Genomic DNA, 13,694 nt, shown 5'->3' with positions numbered 1-13,694 from the left:
TCTCTGCAAAGGGTCTACAGCAGAGAATGATCACAGGTTACAGCAGCCCATGAGTCAGTAGAACTAGTGGGGGAAGGGAGAGGTTTGAGTTCCTTAAGTTAAATAAACAAAAACCCAATGACTGGGTGGGCTCCCTGTGGCCTCACATTCCACCACATCCCAATTACCTGCAGGGAACAGGGTGGTTGGTATTTCCTGCCAATAGCTCCTTCCTTTCCTTGGATGACAGCTCTCTCTTTGGGCTGCACAGCTCATTCAGTCAGGAAGAATCTTCTCTCCTCTCTGCAATATCAGAGATACTGCCTCTCCATTTGCCATCCACCCACGCCCTGACTATGTCAATGGCAACTGAAGCCAACAGAGTCGTGAACTCCACCGCTATCAAATACTGTAAAACTTCTAATTCTGAACACTGAAGGGCCAGCAGGAACAGTATTCTCGAAGGGCCAGAGGCACAGGTATGCATCAACCTGATAAGGTGGAATCACTGCATCAGTGGAGCAGCACAAAGCATCCAGAATATATTGGGGATTCTTGTCCAAAATACTCCACTCAGTTTCCATTTTAAAGGGAATTAAGCGGTTGATAGCCCTGAAGACTGGCATCATCTGTTCACAGAACAAGTGCTGCACAAGGAGTGGTGTTGTCAGCTTCCCTCTGGTCCTGTTAATGACTGGAAGGACCATTGCTAGGTGAGAAGGTAAGTCCCCAATTGTTTCATGTTCTCTCTGTATATAAAATCTCCCCACTATATTTTCCACTGTATACATTTGATGAAGTGAGTTGTAGCTCACGAAAGCTTATACTCTAATAAATTTGTTAGTGACTAAGGTGCCACAAGTACTCCTTTTCTTTTTAACTCCAATCTTTGTGTCTCTGATGAGATTACAAATGTGTGCCTCAGTAGTACCAACTGGAAGAGGGGTATAATGTAATGGAGACATCAGTCCACTAATGCCTAGACTAAGACCATCAAGTCGTTTCACAAAGATCACCCAATGGCTAGGAGATGGTAATGATTTTTGACCACAAATGACCTGGGCTTGTGACCTAGACCTGCAAGGCTATCCTGACACTCTATCATCGAGTTCCCAAGCAAACAAGAACATTGTAAACCAATATGCACCACTGACTTCAATGGAAGCTAGATCAGATCCTTTCTAATTAACGACTGTACTGTATTTTACACAGCTGGTTTCCTTTGGCACTGACCCATAGAATGAGCCAGGCAGGCTTGCAGAGTTCTAAAGTGGGTCGTTGCATATGGAAAAAAAATCGAGCAAGTGAACTCACAGTGACGAACTCCCCCATAAAATTCCACATTTTTATTTAAATGTCATGTATACCCCACATGAAAAGCAGCATAGATCAAATGTATACATCTCCCCCATTAAACATTCCTTTTTCAGACACCTCTGAGTGTTTCCACTTCCCAAGACTTCAACTGTCTGCACTGCCAGGGACCAAAATAAAATTTTAATTGAAATACAGATAAGATAGAAACCTTTAATTTACCTTCTCCCTGAGCAACAGGACTTTTCCAGCTGCATCTGATATAATTTTTTCCTTCATGCCTGGGCTGGTGCAAAATTATCTTATCTTTAGATAAAATATTTTAGGGATTTGGGGATTTTGTGTGCCTCAGGACAAAGGACAGTGTTTGTGAAAAGATCACTGTCCTCCTTTTGAGGCAAAATTCCATCCTTATTGAAATGCTGATGTAACAGAAGGGTATGCCATTTCATTACCATACGAGCTTGTCAGACATTCTAGTCACTTTTACTACAGGAGCACATGAAAATCAGCAGCTTTGTGTTAAGAAAAACAGGCAGTAGGAAATAGCACAGGTATTTCCCATATAATACATTGGACAGAATTATTTTTGCATTGTTGTTTTTTGTAAATGTTAATATAAAGTGATCTTTTTTATTTATTTTTAATATATTATCGATTCTATGCAAAATTCTTTCAGGGGAATATGTTGTTGTGCTATAACTTGCAGATCAGATAACAGGTTTTTTTTTTAAAATGTATGTTACTGAAGCAGTAAAGGATAAAGATATCAGGTGTTTGAAAGAGAGGACAACAGCATGACCCCAACTCAGGACTGGAAGTTCAAAACCTTTTCTACTGCATCAATGAACAGGTTGGAAACTTAGAAGTAAAATGCTGAGAGCAAGTTTTTGGTGAAAATAAATTTCTGTAAATATTTTCAGCAACGAGGGATACAGACAACAGCATCAATATCAGACCATATAAACTTACTGGTGCATACTTCAGTAGAGATATGCCAATTACACCAACTGTGGATCTGGCACTAATAATTTTGTTGTACCTAGTCCTAATATCTTTGGTGGGTAAGGTTTTCTGAAATGATTAATATAGAATATATACTACTCTCTCTCTTCTTCTGCGTGTAGCTAGAGATACATGTACTACAGTTTATATGCTGCCATGTACAGTATTATGTAGTACCATATGACGCAAGTATCCATCACCTCATATGTCATGGCGTATAACAATTACAGACTGAAATGACAGAAATATATTCTTGATTCAGTGTGAAGTTCATGCAAAATAACAACCTGAAGAATTAGGAGGGAATGGTTTGGCTCTGAGAGCAGAGATATTGGCAAGGGCAACATTTTGGAGCACCTTGAAAGTGCCCAAGAATCTTGGAGTTGATATGGAAGGCAAGAGAACGTCAGTGGAAGGATTCAAAGAGGGGAAGTGACATAGTTAAAGCAGCTGGTTAGGAAAATGCTTTTTATGTGATTCAGCCCTAACCTACAGGGACGACTTGCAGGCACGAGAAGATCATTCAATTTAGATCTTAGTCTAATTTAGTTTCGTCCTTAGTTTGTCTGTGAAACTATCAACAAACATGCCAATAATGCCAGGTCTTATGCTCATATGGAGCAGGACTGAGGATAGGAATGGGAGATCACCAACATTTTTCACATAGGACACAAGCTAACATTTTGAAAGGAGATGCAACCCAGCTCTGAAAGTTTTGAGATCTAAGTTTTGCAAGTACGTTGACTCAGGTATTTTTTGTTTATGTAACCCTTCTGCCAATTGAAGTTGGCTGCAACAAGGGCCAGGTTCAATATCTAAGGGTTCCTTTTCAACAATACAACACAGAACCAGCTCAAGCCCCAACCTGGGACAATTACATACCATCCCTTGGGCGCCTCTAAGAGGCAATACTTCCCCTCTCACAAGCACAGAGTCTGAAAAGAAACGTTTAATAAAAAGGGGGAGTGTAACCTAGTATTAACTTGGGGAAATACCAAAAGAAGGATTTATAAGCATAAAACCATGAGCAAAACACCCACCCAAATGTTGGGATATGTTGAGCTATGTCCTTTTGCCTCAGGTTGTTAAGTCCAACAACCGGAAGTTCCTTTAACATGACCTCCCATCTCCCTCCACTGCACCCACTCACAGTTGCTATCCTTGGTCAGTGAAGACCCAGAATTCAGAGGTGCATCTGTGTGAATTCACCTCCTACCCAGGTGGGGGATGAGAGGAGGGAAGGCATCTTGCTTACTTCACTCTCTGTGCACTTGTTCTGGCATCAGGCACTTGCTACTCTGCTAGCTACTCACTGCTTTGCTCCATTATTATACAATACAGAGAAGACAGGTCAAATGGCATCCGGGACCCATAGACAGCACCCACACCACCATGTACAAATACCTGTCCCCATCTTCTCTCAATTCCACTGGGCTTTGGCACCCATTCCCTACCTACTGGGTGAAGTTTAGTTGATGGTGAGTCCTGCTAGAGTGCTTTCCCTTCACCCTCTACCCTGGTTCTTGTCACGTAGACAAAAAGCAGAAGACCAGAAGTCTGAAGTGCAAACAATGCAATGTTTATTAGGGTTGGTTTCCAAGCAAACATATTCCGAAGCCCTTCACACCAGTTGGACTTATCTCTATATGCCAATAGAGTTTGTTCCTCAGTGTTCCCTTCCCAGCTTTGATGCCACAGAGCATTTACCCCATGTTCCCCTTCCCAGCTCTGACACCGCAGAGCCTTGCCTGTGTCCCTGTTCCATTCCTCCCCTGTAGCAAGCATGATTCCAATTTTCCTTCCCCCCATTTCCTGTTTGACCCCAGTTTATATAGTAATATTCTCAGCTATATCTTAACCAATCATTTTACTGAAATTTAACTAACCAATCTTAACAGAATTCTCTAACCATTATATCCCACTACTCTAATTAACTTACACCTAACAAAGTTAATTATACAGCAGACTGAAACAATTAGAGAACCAGACAGATTAACAATAGAAAAGTGGGGACCATAAAAATAAAACAATACAGAAATGAGGGTTTCACAACCATTGATAAGTGATTTCTCGCCAGACAGAAGGCTATCAAACTAAGTTTTCTTTAACCATCTTAAGATCTGTTTCTTTATTTGGTGGTGATGGGTACTATCAGGACAGGATCGTCTTCCTAACAGCCCAATGCCACCTTATTTCAATGTGACTGTTTTGGAAGGTGAGGATGTGACCAGTTGCTTCCCAGCTTATGGCTGCCCCTGCTACTTAGCCAAAGGCCTTAGCCTAAGAACAAGGCCTCAGACTATCCTAGTAAGAGAAGGCCCATACACAGGCGGACTGTGATTTTGATTCTTAGCTAGTTACAGGGATATAAAAACAAAATGATAAAAAGACACCTAAGTTCTTAAAGTAATGGCCTTTACAGGCAGACCTGAGTATCTACATTCTTACAAGTCCCTCAATCAGGGTATGCCAACTACAGTTCTGCTACCCTTGATTCACACAAGTATAACAACCCTTTATTACCTCTGCCCCCAAAAACAAAGTGTCTTGTAATTCAATACCAGCCAAAAGAGATCATGTGGGCAAAGCATTCCCATCATGCTGTGTGCCTGGGCAGAGTGAGTGTGTCTATGCAAACAAGGTTGGTTCATGAAGTCTTCTTTCTCTGGCTCATCACTAGGTGTGCGGCTAGAGCTCATGCAGTCTGGCTTACATTTAACTAAATATTAAGGTGAAAATGTGTAAAATCACATAAAATATACATAAAAGATGTGTTTATCTATGACTAAAGGGAAGAATGCAATACTGTTTTGTGACCAAAGATAATTCAATAAAGTGCATATCTTACAGTACATGTTCTGTCTTCAAAAGTACTGTGCATTCTGTTCCCAAGCAGTGGGAGCAAAAACATCCTACAAGTGATATTAAACATGCACAAACTAACTCATGTATGTCTTTCCATACTGAACACTTAGCAGTAACACAAAATGGACAATATACTGCTTAGAATGACAGCAATAGAAAAGATATACAATTAGGGGAAGAAAGTGTTACAGAAAACTACAAGGATGATAATGACATCAGCAACCAAAACCTGTTTAATGTGCATGAAGTTTCATGGTAGATATACTGCAAGAGTCCCTAATTCACTAATCCAATGTCCTCTGAGGCTCTACATCATCTGGGATGAAAAAAAGAAACCAAAGGCCCTAGCAGCCAATCAAAAATATAAGAAAATATACATGTTCTTTGTGGGTGAGATTCACACCGCCCACAGAGAGCCAGGGTACTTGGACTCTGTGCAGATGAAGTGCAGAGGAGGTGTGGAGATGAAATTCAGCCTCCAGTCTTAGGCCAGGGCACAGGTTTACAACTGAAACCGTTTTGCTCCCTGAGGCCTCTGCTTCTTCCTATAGGCAGTATAAGATATGATGATGTAACATACCTATGCTACATATATCTATATCTCAGTGCTGTTCCTGTTGGACAGGTAATCATTACAACTTCACCATGAGACTTGTAGGCTAGATCTATACAAGTAATCCCTGGCCAATGTGCAGCCTATGGGGTATGGAGGGCTTGCTATGCACAGGCCCTCTACATCTGGATGAATTTCATCCACTGTGCATATTGCTCACCAACGGGTCGACAGATTGTTCCCTCATCACACAGGGCTGGATTGTGTTGAACTATGGTCTATGCACCGGTAACAAGGGAGTAAAAAGAAGGAGCCCCTTTGAATGCCTTTAGGAAAGCTACCCAGGCATGGGTTAAGACACATAGGAGTAAGCAGGGCTAATTGCCCACTTGTTCCTCCTGGACAACGTGGGTGGGGAATGGGTAAGAAATGGATGGAGACAAGGCTCCCCTACTCACTCCCCACCCCACCCCCTAATTCTCTAGCCAGAGTACCTGAACCAATGCAGGGAATGGAGGAAGTAATTTTTTGAAAAAATGGCCTTTTGTATTTAGTCCCCAAGCTCTAACGCCTTGTCATACTTTATCCCTGGAAACCCTTCACTAGTTTCACACATGCACTAGCATGTTTCCTAATACTTGAAAAATGCTAAGTACCCTGGCTGATTATTTGCAAATGAATAAAAATAATCTGGTCAATAGATTCAAAAAAAAATTAAACAAGATAATAGAAAAATAAAGTTGGCCATGTAGTCTTGGAAAAAGTTTATATGGAGATAAGGAAGAAAAAAGAAACAAAACAAAAAAACAATGACAGACTATTCTTCCTCCTGCTGTTTCAGTGATAGCTATAACTGTGTTTTAAAGTCTTCCAGATTGGTTTTAAGAAATCAGTTATCCTAGTTCTTGTTTCAGCAGAAAGACCCGTGGGAGCTATTAGCAGTAATCTAAGTTAATAAACTGTAAACTAACTTTTTCTAAAGGAATTTAAAAAAAAAACCCGTGCAACCTTTGACAAAATAATTGCACCAGTAATAAAACAGCCAAATGGTGGTTAATAGTCACATCAAGCCATTGTTGTGGAAAGAAGATATCCATAGCCAGGCCCTTCCAACGTAACTGTTTGTTTTCCCTCATTTAAAATGTTCTTTACAAAAAATAAAAGTATACTTCCTCTGCAAGCCATAAAACGTTTGAATAATGTCTGATGATGCTTAACCACAAGCAAAAGTCTCCAGTTAAAATAAAGAGAGGATTTGGGGTTTGATTCACAGAACACTTATTTGCAACTTACACAGCCCTCTATGTTAGAGAAACAGGGTATTTGCATGCAGAAAGTAACTAGCACTCTGAATCCCAATATTTCCTATTCACAAAATAAAACCTATCATGTGCAACTTCACTGATATCAGCTACGCTCCCCTGCCTATGCATGTGAGGAAAAGGAAAGAATCTATCCCCAAATGACGTTGTTTATGGCTCTAGAGAGCAACAAGATGACTGTGTTCCCCATTCACAAAAGATAAAATTCACACACCTCCCACACACACACCCCCAAAGCAGCAGCAAAACTGATAAGAAACTGAGGCACGTCTATAGCAATAATCTGGGGCTAGACTGTGATTGGCCCTTGTGTGGGGCCCAAAGGAGAGGAGCAGAGAAGGAACAAAGGATTTCTCCCCACCATACACGCTTGCACTATTTGCACAATCTCTGCTAGAACTGGTCAGGAAATGAGCTAGTTGACAAAAAATGACATTTATGTATTTTTTCATCACATTTTTTCAGGAGTTTATCAAAAATATTTTTGACCAAAATGAACATTTTGGTGGGGGTGTGTGTGTATGTATATTACATGTGTGACCTCTGGGCATTAGCCAAAGGGTAGGGAAAATGTAAGGACTTCATTCCGACTCCTCTTGGCCAAGAGAGGTCAGTGTTCCCGCCCTGTGTTCTAGGAAACCCCGGGATGGATCATTTCTCTATGAAGCACAGTGCTGGCTGGTGACCCACTGGGGTGCTGCAGCTTGAAACTGACCCTTGCTCAGGTCTGTGCCTTAATGAAACAATTGGGCTCTTTATGTGTTTAAATAAAGAGGGGCCAAATCCTCAGCCCTTGGTAATTTCCTTTGGTGCTACACTAGCAGTGCACGGAAGATGCAAACCTCTGATAATAGGTTAGCTGGTGATTCCCCTGATATATGAGAATACCCTAGTAATATGAAGTCAATATAACTGGCATTATACTACCTACTGCTCAGCATAGGAAGCGTTCTGTGAGCAGAAAGCGCGTTTAAAGAGAATGGGCTGGAGCACAGTGCTATAGATCTAAATAGTGCCCTTTGCTCCAAGAACTACTTCCATCCATTGTAAGGATGTAAGGCATGTTCTGGCCATAAGTAGAAGTGTGAACTGAATGATATTGAGCCTGATGTCCAACGAGAAGAAGTCTCTCACAGGTAGCATTTAAAGTGATCTAAATCCAAAGAACGGGATCATACCAGTTGTTTATATTCTCTCGAGCTCTGGATTTGGGAAATAAAATTTATGAGCTATTTTTAGGTCCTACATTGATTTTTCTAAAAATAGGAATACATCTACAGTTTATGCCATGAAAGCATGCAGCTGGGAAGCAGATGCACAATGAGAAGATAGCCTTGCTGCCCTCAGTGCTATTCAAAGCTGATTATTCCTAAGAATGCGATGTGGCAACCAGGCCAGTGAGCACACAGGCTAAAATGCACTACTTGTGCCCCATCACACCATTCAAATCCTAGCCCCATTCAAATCAATGGCAAAACTCCTATTGCTGTCACTGGGGCCAAAATTTCACACCAGACGCTTCAGTTGTGGAGGACAGTGTTTTGAGGGAAGCGGGACGCAGGCTGCTAAAACTGGCCTTTCTAGTTCCCCACAGCTATCTTTTATCCTGTTCACACACATAAGGATGATCCAAACTCATTTGAAATCAATGGGAGGCTTTAGATCAGGCCCCCCACAGAGAAGGGAGCCAGACTTCCCCTGTCCCCCATTAAATTTTTAAAAAAATGTTCCTTTAATAATACTAATTACATTGAATACTGACAAAATGCTTATATGTACATTGGAGCTGGATTGTTTCAAATGAGCCATTTGAAACAATCCATCTTGCTGATCCACTGTGATAACTTGTATAGTCTTCCAAGGTACAGAATGTTTGCCCTTATCATTGACTCAGGACATTGCAGATAATTTATCATTAATGGCCTGTTTACTTTTAAACCGCCCCAGTTTGAAAGTGAATAAGCAGATTCTAAACTCCGACTCCAGAAGTCCAAACTTTTCTATTGGGATTGTTACATTTATATGTTGCAACCATCCTGAGGGATTCCAACGCCTTCAAAGAAATGATGACATACATTTGGCATACAAAGGAATCTACAGAATTATCAACATCAGCAAAAATGTTTCATGAAACACCATGACCTACAAACACACAACAAGGATATCAGGTAACACATATGCTCACCGACAAATTCATCAATAGGGATGCATACAAAGGGATTTCAAAATTGCTAATAAAACATATTTCAGTGAGGAAATGTGCAGTGCCACGATGTAATCTGCAATATAATAAATAATCCTCCTAAATTCACTTAACTTTCAGTGTGTCTAACAAGAGGCTCCACAAATTGCACAGAATATGCTTTGTGTGACAAAACATACAGAAAACAGCACATGAGGAGGGAAAGGGTTTTTTTTCAGGTCAGTAGAAAATGCTCCCAGAATCCTGACAAAATCTGCAGCAGGATTTGTATTTTATTTATTTGCCTCATGTCTACAAACTGTTAGCAAACATTCATTTCAGACATTTTCTGTTATCTCAAGGGTTGTTTGGAACACAAAGTGAGGGCTCTCTCTTTAGCTGGGACCTTGGCTTCATAAAATAATACCAGAGGACAGTAAACTACCAGCACTATTTATTCACTTATAATCATACAATCTGGTCCAACTTACAAGGAGAGACACTTCAGTAATAGATTTAAAACAGTGAGATGTAAATTGAAATTGTAATGGATAAACAATAAATAACAATGAATAATATTTTTCATTTCAATATCATCTTACATCCAAAGTTGTAACAGTGCATTAGAGGAATGGATGATGAACCCTGAACTACATCGATGCTTCTAGGCTGAATTGGTCTCTCTTTGGGTATATCTACACTGTAGCGGGGAGCACACTTCCCACCACAGGTAGATATACACTAACTTTGCTTGAGCTAGTGTGCTAAAAATAGCAGCTTATCTGGGGGTAGCATGGGCCACCTACCCAGACCCCCTGATTCTCATACACACTTGTCACATTTTCACATACTTCTCGCGCACACGCACAGATTGTCAATTCCTGAGCTGACTTGCTTATCCCTCTTTTTTTTGTTAGCTCAACAATGCTGATGAGTCTGAATGAAGTCTTTTCTGTTCTTTGTTCAGGTGCTATGTCTAATATTTGCCAAGTGTTTGACCATGACTCTTTGGCATGCACTTGGAGGGCCAGAAGTGCCTTTCAGTAGCAGTTGCCGCTACTAGCTACCCTCACAAGGTTTAGCATGCCAGCTGAGGCAAGGCCCTGGGGTGTGCTGATGCAGTACACATGCAGCTACTTGGAGAGTTGAGTGAGTCACCAGAACCAGCTGCAAGCAAATGACCCATTACAGGTGCAGAGGTACTACCTGTTGAATTCACCCCATACGCCCCTGTCTCTAACTGTTATCTTAAATGAAGGACAATAGCTAAACCTCTATTCTATGTTTACTTATTGTTGTTGCATTCAGTTAGGGATAAAATAAGCATTGATCTGAACCATCATCCCCTAAAGCAAACTAAACTTAGGGCTTGGCTACACTTGCGATTTACAGCGCAATAAAGGAGCCCCGGGTGCACTAGCTCACTACCTGTCCACACTGCCAAGGCATGTAAAGCGCTCTGACTCCACGGCTACAGCACTGCTGGTACTCCACCTCGGCGAGTGGAATAACATCTGCTGCTCCTTGGCTACAATGCCCAGGCATCAGTGTGAACAAGTTGTTGCATTACTGCGCTCTGATCGGCCTCTGGAAACATCCCATAATCCCCTTAAGTCAAGTGGCCATTCTTCTCATTGTTTTTGAATCGCTGTAGGAATGCGGATGTGCCCTTTCAAAGCTCCATTTCTGACAGCCAGCTGCTTATCTGCTCCGAGACAAAGCAAACATTACTGTGGAATGCTGTGTGAGAGAGAGAGGCGGGGTGGGGGGAAAGTGGGATCTGCTGCTGTCTGAACTTATAAGACAGCATGCTGACATGCTCTCAGCCCCCCCAAAACCCACAACACACTCCCTGTCACACTCCACCCCACTCCACCCCACCCATTTGAAAAGCACATTGCAGTCACTTGCATGCTGGGATAGCTGCCCATAATGCACTGCTCCCAATGCCACTGCAAGTGCTGCAAATGTGGCTACACCAGTGCACTTGAAGCTGTCAGTGTGGACAGACTGCAGCACTTCCCTGCTGCGCTCTATGAAGGATGGTTTAACTCAAAGCGCTCTACATCTGCAAGTGCAGCCATGCCCTTAAGCAAAAGGGTATTCCTTTTTTCTTGATGCTACATAGTCTTCCAGGACCCCAATTCTGCAAAGCATTTAAGCACATGCTTAAGTTCCATTGAAATCAAAGTTGATCAGGTGCTTAAGAGCTTAGCTGAATGTTAAGCACATATTGAAATTTAAGCACTCGCTTAAGTGCTTTGCTGAATCAAGGGCCCAAAGTAGAAGTGCTTGTTGTATACCAGAAGAAAAGCTATTCTCTAGTGTTCATGATCTTTCCAGAGGCACAGTGTACCAGAAATGCCACAACAATGTCTGTTCCCTTCAAGATTTTCAGCCCAAACTGTTTGGGATAATCAGAATAATTAACCGGACTTTTGGTGCTTATCCAAACTGAACCACCAATCTTTTTATCATCATCCCCTGCAGATTTCAACAGTCTGCTCTTCCTTATTATCTGTTGGCCCCTTCCTCTTAAGGCTAAATGTACATTTCATTGTTAGGGTAGAATTTTTATTGTTTCTAACTGCTGTTTGTGGACCCATTACAAATGAGCTCTGAGAATGGGAACCTGTATGTTGGATGGAAAATGTTAATACAGAAGCAGCACAGCTTATCCTGGTTAGTCATTCTTGTATTTTATAAGTAAGAAATCATTTGAGTTTGCGTTCAGCAATAACATTCCTTTTTCAGACCTTTTGACAATGTCAATGGGGCAAGGCAGATAAATAATTCTAGAACTTACTTGACAACAAAAGGCTAGTTTTTGGCTGCAGTGAAGCAAACAAACACTCAGGTCTGAAGAGACTTGTTTCCTTGAACTCTCTACCCTGTTCAGTTCTTAATGGCCTTGGCATACAGGTCCTGGAATTAAAGGTTTCCTGATTATTAAGTTGGCAGATACAAAAGAGATTTGAAATCTCCCATTGCTTTATGCAGCAGGGAAACCTGGAGTTCCTGTGCTTTCCAGAGGAATAAAGGCCTATGGGCTGGGGGTTTTTTTTGTTTGTTTTGGGGGTTTTTTGGTACAAGTTTGTTCATCTTGTACTTCCTGTCAGTCTTTAGTGGTTGTTTAACACTCTTCCTACAGATCATCCTCCATATGTTTGATGGTGCAGGAGCTTTGGCTGACATTGCATTTTAGTGAAAATGTCTCGTGTGAATTATCTTTAAAACATGGCTGAGTTTTGTATACAAGAAACGGAAAGAACTTGGGAGACCCAGAAAAGCACAGGTAGGCATTGAGCAAGATTTTACATAGAACTTTTTCCATGCACCCGCACATCAAATCTGACCTACTCCATGCTAGCTATCCCAGTAGCGGATTTCTTCTGAACAGAAATGCCTGCTGATGCAGCTATTTTTTACACTAATAAATGTTCCCTCCTCTCAAGGATGAGACTGCTTTGTGTCCTGAAGGGTCACTTTTGGACCCTTTTAGGGTGACCAGATAGCAAGTGTGAAAAATCAGGACTGGGGTGGGGGGAAAATAGGTCCTGTACAAGACAAAGACCTTAATATCAGCATAGTCCTAACAATATTGGGACATCTGGTCACCCTAGACCCTTGCCTTCTGAGGCGAAAGGCTAGTGTAATTATGCATAGCGCCAACTCTCAGGCAAGGTCAAGCCTGCTCTCATGGAAATGCTGCCATTGGATTCAGTGAGAGAAGGTTGAGGCTATTCATAGGCTGGTGGGTCTGATCACCGGCCTGGGAAAAACAATTGGCTACACCCAACTCAGTTTGTAGCCCTTACCTGGTTATTCTCCAACACAAAAATGAAAAGATGGAACAACAGTATAAATATAACAGTATGGAACAACAGTATAAATCCGGTTCCTGACCTAGATTACGGGACTCTCTGGCCTCTGGCAATTTACTGGTGAGACTCTTCACCAATCTAGGGGAGTCCACAAAACTGGCTTGCTCCCTTGCAGTTTTGTGCTGCAGCTACAGAAGAGTGTACTTACAGCCTTTCTGGGCCCAGGTTTTCTAACTGAGCTGAGGCCCTCATTCCCTAGCTGGGAGTCATCTGAGCCTATCATTTGATGCTGTCCCACTGAGTCAGATGAGTCCCAGCATCTGTCTCCTGGGCTTGGCTCCAGGACAGGGCTGGCTGCTCCTGGCCCCGACTAGCCCTTAAAGGGGCAGACTGCTGTTTCATTTCCACAAAGTGTCACCTTCCATGAGTGTTGTTCAGTGCACGAGAGCCACTTGTATGGCTTCATAAGGAGTAAGTGAGAGTCTTGTTCCACCTCATCATGACAGTTCTCCTAAACTTGCAGTGAGAGTGGAAGTTTCCTTGCAGTGACCCCAATGAACATGTTTGCTGAGCCAAACAGAGGCAGAGAGCAAAGACCTGCCTTCCTAATGCCAAAGAAAAACCTGTTTGTGACTAATACTTTGGAAGCA

At 41.9% G+C, this 13,694-nt stretch overlaps 1 long non-coding RNA gene across 2 annotated transcripts in view; it reads right to left on the bottom strand.

The window, feature by feature from the left end:
• LOC122460579 overlaps window positions 1-13,694 on the bottom strand; it is a 63,302-nt gene that overhangs the window by 12,264 nt on the left and 37,344 nt on the right. For both annotated transcript variants that reach the window (XR_006281978.1, XR_006281977.1), the window contains exon 4: window positions 12,027-12,145. This is a non-coding gene — a long non-coding RNA (uncharacterized LOC122460579). The remainder of the gene's footprint in view (window positions 1-12,026; window positions 12,146-13,694) is intronic.

Source organism: Dermochelys coriacea, chromosome 6, assembly GCF_009764565.3.
Source record: "Dermochelys coriacea isolate rDerCor1 chromosome 6, rDerCor1.pri.v4, whole genome shotgun sequence".
NCBI lineage: Eukaryota > Metazoa > Chordata > Testudines > Dermochelyidae > Dermochelys > Dermochelys coriacea.
The sequence above is the reverse complement of the archived record's forward strand: the minus strand, read 5'-3'. Positions and strand labels throughout refer to the sequence as shown.